Genomic DNA, 7,500 nt, shown 5'->3' on the forward strand with positions numbered 1-7,500 from the left:
ATCTTGCCATATCCCTGGGGATTGAACAGGTGATCAGTGCGGGTATAGAAAAAGAGAAATGTCTATTCTTTCTTTTTATATATATATATATATATATATATATATATATATATATATATATATATATATATAACACTTGATCTTTATTATAAATGCTGTCTCATTTCTTTATCCTGTTTACACCTTATTTGTAAACATCATATTAGTATAACAATTCATCGGAATTTCAGCCACCATATTTTACACGTATGCTACCATTTAAGTTACTTAGTTGATTAGTACTGTCAGTCAGTCAGTCAGTCAGTCAGTTAATCATTCAGTCAATTAGTCAGTCAATAATTCAATTAATTAGTCAGTCAATCAGGCAATCAATTAGCCAGTTAATTAATCAGTCTATCAGTCAGTCCATTAGTCAGTCAATTAGTCAGTCCATCAGTCAGTCAAATAGTCAGTTAATCATTCAGTCAATTAGTCAGTCAATCAGGCAGTCAGTTAGTCAGTCAATGAGGCACTCAATCGGTCAGTCAATCATTCAGTCAATTAGTCAGTCAATTAGACAGTCCACCAGTCAGTCAATTAGTCAGTTAATCATTCAGTTAATTAGTCAGCCATTCAGTCAATTAGTCAGTCAATTAGTCAGTCCATCAGACAGTCAATTATTCAGTCAATTAGTCAGTCAATCAGCCAGTCAATCAATCAGTCAATTAGTCTGTCAATCATTCAGTCAATCAGCCAGTCAATCAGTCAGTCAATTAGTCAGTCCATCAGTCAGTCAATCAGTCAGTTAATCAGTCAGTCAACCAGCCAGTCAATTAGTCAGTCCATCAGTCAGTCAACTAGTCAGTCAATCAGGCAGTCAATTATTCAGTCAATCATTCACTAAATTAGTCAGTCCATCAGTCAGTCAAATAGTCAGTCAATCATTCAGTCAATTAGTCAGGCAATCAGGCAGTCAACCAGCCAGTCAATTAGTCAGTCCATCAGCCAGTCAATCAATCAGTCAATTAGTCAGTCAACCAGCCAGTCAATCAATCAGTCTATTAGTCAGTCAATCAGTCAGTCAATCAGTCAATCAAGTCAGTCAGTGCGTTTCTATTCAATCTTTCTTGAAGTTTAATTAAGATCGAATTCACCATTGATTTCCTCGTCTTTTCCAAACTATTTATTCTGAACTTACAGTTTGCGAGATCCAATCAAGGCTTTTGCAGGTTCCATCTTTCATGAGAAGTCTATTTTTCGGCGGTTAGACTTGTGGTAGCAGCTTTGGGGGTGGGTAGGGGGGGGGGGGGAAGCTGAGGTTAAATTGAATTATGTTTTATTTTGTAATTCAAACTTCGTGGCTTGATTGTACATGTGAAGATGAATTAGTCTGAGAAATATTATCAGGATATTTTCTTTATATTGCTCTTCTTTTGAATTCTGACTCGTGTCGTCTTTCTAATATTGATGTTTTAGTGTACGTACCCCGTCAAAAATGATGGCTAAATATTTAGATAGATATGCACACACACGCACAAGCACCCCCTCTACCTGGCTATGGCTACTCCTTCTCCCGCTACTATAGGTACGACTAAAGGAGTTGGAAGGACCAGGCCTACATGGCTGAGGACATTGAAGCGGGAAGTAGGAGATGATGAATGGAGAAGTATTGATTTAAAAGCTCAAGATAGAGACGACTGGCGAAATCTAACCGATGCCCTTTGCGTCAATATTCGTAGGAGGAGATTATAATGATGATGATTTTTCATTTGATTTTTCGTCTTGAATCTATGGTCGGAGATTTCATGGGAAACTGACAAAGGATTTGTAGTTCTCTCTCCTCTCTCTCTCTCTCTCTCTCTCTCTCTCTCTCTCTCTCTCTCTCTCTCTCTCTCTCTCTCCGTATTGAGATGTATTCTGCAAACCAAAAATCAAGAATTCTCTCTCTCTCTCTCTCTCTCTCTCTCTCTCTCTCTCTCTCTCTCTCTCTCTCTCTCTTCTGTATGTGTTTATCTTTGAAACAGCTGTCGATACAAATTCAATAAACAGGAAATTGAAGAGGACCACAGATTAAAAAAAAAAAAAAAAAAAGCTTCCTGTCGTAAATGACGGGTATTTGGTGCCCGGAAAAAGACTGTAGTCACATATATATATCATTAAATCATTAGATAATACTTTGAAGAATAGATTCCACTTTCTCCATCAGTTTTGTAGAAAAACTTCCCCACTGTGATTAATTGATTGATTGAAAGTTTTCTGGCATCCTGACATCTAAGGTCATTGACGCCGCTCCCCATTGTGAAAGAAACATAGTTCTTCATTAAAAAAGATAAAGTTGTGGGTTTTAGGTCTCCACAGAGACGATTTACATCGTCCTCCTCGGGCGACCATTAGCCAGTAGGGACTATCACTAGTCCCCTCTAACCTCCCCCCCCCCAGGCGCCTACCCTGGGAGTACCCCCCGGTAGAAGGTCTCACGGTATTCGCGACCCAGGCGGGGACCGAACTCGGGACCTCTATAATTGAGATCCGCGACGCTACCAACCTTGCTATCTGGAGTATTACTGTACAAAATTTCATCTCTACGCCATCAATGGCGTAAGAGTTCCTCTTTGTGGAGCTACCATATTACTTATGTATAAGACACCACTGTTACGTCATCAATCTTGTTTGAGGGGACACTCAGTCACGCTATTCTGTCTGTTTCTCTATTTCCTTTCCTCGCTGGGAGTATTTTCCCTGTTGGAGCCCCTGGGCTTATAGCCTCCTGGTTTTCATACTATGGTTGTAGCTTAGCTAGTAATAATGATAACTACAGACTACAGTAGAAAAGCATTCTGAGAATGTAGACATCCGCCATGACAGCTTAATTCTCGAAACGAGCTTGCCTTTCCCAGAATCAATTTAGATTTTAGGCGTATTTGAACTCTGTGTGACAACCATGTGCTAACTTTGGGTTAAGGCTAGGTTAGATGACCTTTTCCTCGATTTTGACCTTGACCTTTGACCTAGGACTTTCAAAATTGAATCACTTCCACCTTTCATCGTGATAATTGATCCCTGAAAGTTTCACTACTCTTTGAGCGGACTTAAGGTTAAGGTTAGGGTTAAATCACTCGACCTTTAAATCACTCGACCTTTTCCTTGATTTTGACCTCGACCTTTGACCTAGGACTTTCAAAATTGAATCACTTCCACCTCTCATCGTGATAATTGATCCCTGAAAGTTTCACTACTCTTTGAGCGGACTTAAGGTTAAGGTTAGGGTTAAATCACTCGACCTTTAAATCACTCGACCTTTTCCTCGATTTTGACCTCGACCTTTGACCTAGGACTTTCAAAATTGAATCACTTCCACCTCTCATCGTGATAATTGATCCCTGAAAGTTTCACTACTCTTTGAGCGGACTTAAGGTTAAGGTTAGGGTTGAATCACTCGACCTTTTTCTCGATTTTGACCTCGACCTTTGACCTAGGACTTTCAAAATTGAATCACTTCCACGTCACAACATATCAATTAATCCTTGAAAGTTTCACTGCTCTATGAGTAAAATTGTGTCCAGGAAGTTGTTCACAAACAAGGAGACAAAGAAACCAATGGATAAACAGGCAAACAAGGGCGAAAACATCCTCTAGAGTTAAATTTGAAGAATATCTACTTTAGTCTCTTAGTAATAATTAGTAATAATGATACTTGAAATGTCATCGGACATAGATTAAAGTTTTTTTTTATTTTTTGTTAACTTTGCCTTATTACTTGCAAATGTACTATAATAAAGTCAATGTTCAGTAACGTTTGAAAACAATGATGTTTTATTTTAAAAATATTTTGCAGACTTAATATTGTTACCTTTAACGGTATTGATTTTATTGCAATGGAAAAAATCTAAGGCTTTATTGCAAAGATTAGAAAACCCAAAGCGTAATAAAACAACGACAACAACAAGTAAACAAATAAATTACAGAATATTAGTAAACAACAGATGAATAAGAGAACAAGTCCTCATTTGAAACAAATTAGATCTTTAATTTCAACATTTGATTTAATGTTAGAGGTCCAATTTCTCTACGAAATTAAGCGAGTAGGAATAGGACCGGTGAAAAGAGGGGAAATGAAACCCACTAAGGAATGATAAGCCTATATTTAATGGGGCAGACCCACTTGTTATAAATGGAAAGTCTAGTCTTCAGGAGTGCCATAGCCTCTGTACCAGGGTCTTCCGCTGTCTTGGGTTAGAGTTCTCTTGCTTGAGGGTACATTCGGGCATACTATTCTATGTTTACTTATTATATTTCCTCACTGGGCGGTTTTCCCCTTTGTAGCCCTTGCGATTATAGCATCCTGTAACTTGAAATGGGATTACAGTTTAGTAACTAAAGTATGGAAGCGAATTATCAAGTGCAGGCTGGTATTTAAAGGCCGGATAGCCTGTAAGAAATAGTTAAAACTTTCAAGAAATAAATTCTAAGACGTTTCATGAAACGACAGTAAAGAAATATATATATATATATATATATATATATATATATATATATATATATATATATATATATTATTACTAGCCAAGCTACAACCCTAGTTGGGAAAGAAAGATGCTATAAGCCCAAGGGCTCCAATAGGAAAAAATAGCCCAGTGAGGAAACGAAATAAGGAAATAAATAAGTGATGAGAACAAATTAACTATTATAATATATATATATATATATATATATATATATATATATATATATATATACTTGTATATATATATATATATATATACATACTTATATACAGTATATATAAATTTATTGATAAATATGTGTTTGTGTATGTGTTTGTATGTACAGATGTTTACCTTCTTGCACACAAACAGTCATTATCCCCAGATAAAACTGAATAAATCCAAGCGCTCATTCTCATACGACCACAAAGCTGAATCAGCATATGTCAATGACATTTAATTCCCCCATTTTTCTTTTTCCACTTCGAGTCCTGATTTGCTCTTTGATTCAATTCCCCCCCCCCACAATCAACCCCCCTCCCTACTGAAATGGAGGTAAATCATCTATTTCCAATCCCCCCTACCCCAAACCCCCCTACCCCAAAGCCCCCCCCCCTCATTCTATGAGAAACGAGGAAGGCGGAGAGCTCTTCGAATCGACTGGAATACGCGAAGCAATATCACGTAAAAGCGATCGAGCCATTATCTTAATGGATTGCCTAATAGAGAGTGAACTGTCTAAGTTAGATACGCATTGTATGTATACTGTGTATGTGTATGTATATATATATATATAGGTAGTAGGTTGGCCAGGGCACCAGCCGCCCGTTGAGATACTACCGCTAGAGAGTTAGGGGGTCCTTTGACTGGCCAGACAGTACCATATTGGATCCATCTCTCTGGTTACGGTTCTTTCCCTTTGCCTACACAGACACCGAATAGTCTGGCCTATTCTCTACAGATTCTCCTCTGTCCTCATACACCTGACAACACTGAGATTACTAAACAATTCTTCTTCACCCCAGGGGTTAACTACGGTAATGTAATTGTTCAGTGGCTACTTTCCTCTTGGTAAGGGTAGAAAAGACTCTTTAGCTATGGTAAGCAGCTCTTCTAGGAGAAGGACACTCCAAAATCAAACCATTGTTCTCTAGTCTTTGGTAGTGCTATAGCCTCTGTACCATGGCCTTCCACTGTCTTGGGTTAGAGTTCTCTTGCTTGAGGGTACACTCAGGCACACTGTTGTATCTAGTTTCTCTTTCTCTTGTTTTGTTGAAGTTTTTATTGTTTATGTAGGAAATATTTATTTAAATGTTACTATTCTTAAAATATTTTATTTTTCCTTGTTTCCTTTCCTCACTGAGCTATTTTCCCTGTTGGGGCCCCTGGGCTTATAGCATCCTGCTTTTCCAACTAGGGTTGTAGCTTAGCATTTAATAATAATAATAATAATAATAATAATAATAATATATATATATATATATGTATATATATATATACATATATATGTATATATATATATTTATATATATGTATATATATATATTTATTTATATTTATATATATATATATATATATATATATATATATATATATATATATATATATATATATCTTTACGAGTGAATGAAGATTTAATTCACTCGTAAAGATATATATATATATATATATATATATATATATATATATATATATATATATATATATACATATATACATATACACACACACACACACACACATATATATATATATATTATATATATATATATATATATATATATATATATCTTTACGATTGAATTAAATCTTCCACTTCTATATCTACAAACATCAGACCAATAATCCTTACTAAGCATCGAATAGGGAAAATGTTACAGAAATCTGCTGTAGTAAGTACATAGTATACTACTGATTTACAGTTCTTAATTACTGTACCTGTAACCTCCATAACAAGAATGTTTACTTTAAGGGTTTAAAAACCCTCTAGTTATGTGGTAAGTAGCTCTTCTTGGAGGACACTTCAAAATCAAACCATTGTTCTCTGGTCTTGGGTAGTGCCATAGCCCCTGTACCGTGGTCTTCCGCTGTCTTAGGTTCGAGTTCTCTTACTCGGAGGTACATTCGGGCACAGTATTCTATCTAATTTCTCTTCCTCTTGTTTTTTAAAGTTTTTTATAGTTTATATAGGAAATATTTTTTATTGTAATATTGTTACTGTTCTTAAAATACTTTATTTTTCCTTTTTTCCATTCCTCAGAGGCCTATTTTTCCCTGTTGGAGCCACTGGGTTTATAGCATCCAGCTTTTCCAACCTGGGTTGTAGCTTACCTAGTAATAATAATAATGATAATAATAATAATAATAATAATTTTAATAATAATAATTATAATAATTATTATTTTCGTCTCCTCAGCCGATAGGAATGAACTTTTTTTTTTCCTTTTCTGGAATGACACAGGAATAATTAGAATCATTCCCACCGAACCAATTCCCATTTTCGACCACCTCTGAATAACCAATTCTCAATTTCCACCATCTCTGAATAATTACCTCCACTTCGGGGTAGCGGCGTCTCAGCATATTCCCACCGGAATCGATTCCAAATTTCATTATCGTCTGTGACTCATTTATCTGAGAAGCTCAAGACAAGGAGAAGAAGGAAGGGCAGAAGATTGAGGGGAGATGCTGTTACTCTTCATGAGTTCATTGGGGAACCTTTTAAGAGGAATTATTACTTTGTGTCTTTTGTGGGACGCGTCGAAACCGCTAGAGGTCATTCACGAAGGTGGGAGGATCTCCCCTATGTGCAGGGTCTGACTGTATATATATATATATATATATATATATATATATATATATATATATATATATATATATATATATATATATATATATATATTTATATATATGCATACAGATTATATATATATATATATATATATATATATATATATATATATATATATATATATATATATATATCTATCTTCCACTGTCTTGGGTTAGAGTTCTTTTGCTTGAGGGTACACTTGGG

The 7,500-nt window shown here is 35.7% G+C and overlaps 1 protein-coding gene across 1 annotated transcript in view; it reads left to right on the forward strand.

Annotated features, from left to right (window-relative positions):
* The window catches only part of LOC137651058 (uncharacterized), a 50,537-nt gene that overhangs the window by 42,339 nt on the left and 698 nt on the right, over nucleotides 1–7,500 (forward strand). The gene's annotated exons all lie outside the window — the stretch shown is intronic.

Source organism: Palaemon carinicauda, chromosome 12 (assembly GCF_036898095.1).
Source record: "Palaemon carinicauda isolate YSFRI2023 chromosome 12, ASM3689809v2, whole genome shotgun sequence".
Classification (NCBI taxonomy): Eukaryota; Metazoa; Arthropoda; class Malacostraca; order Decapoda; family Palaemonidae; genus Palaemon; species Palaemon carinicauda.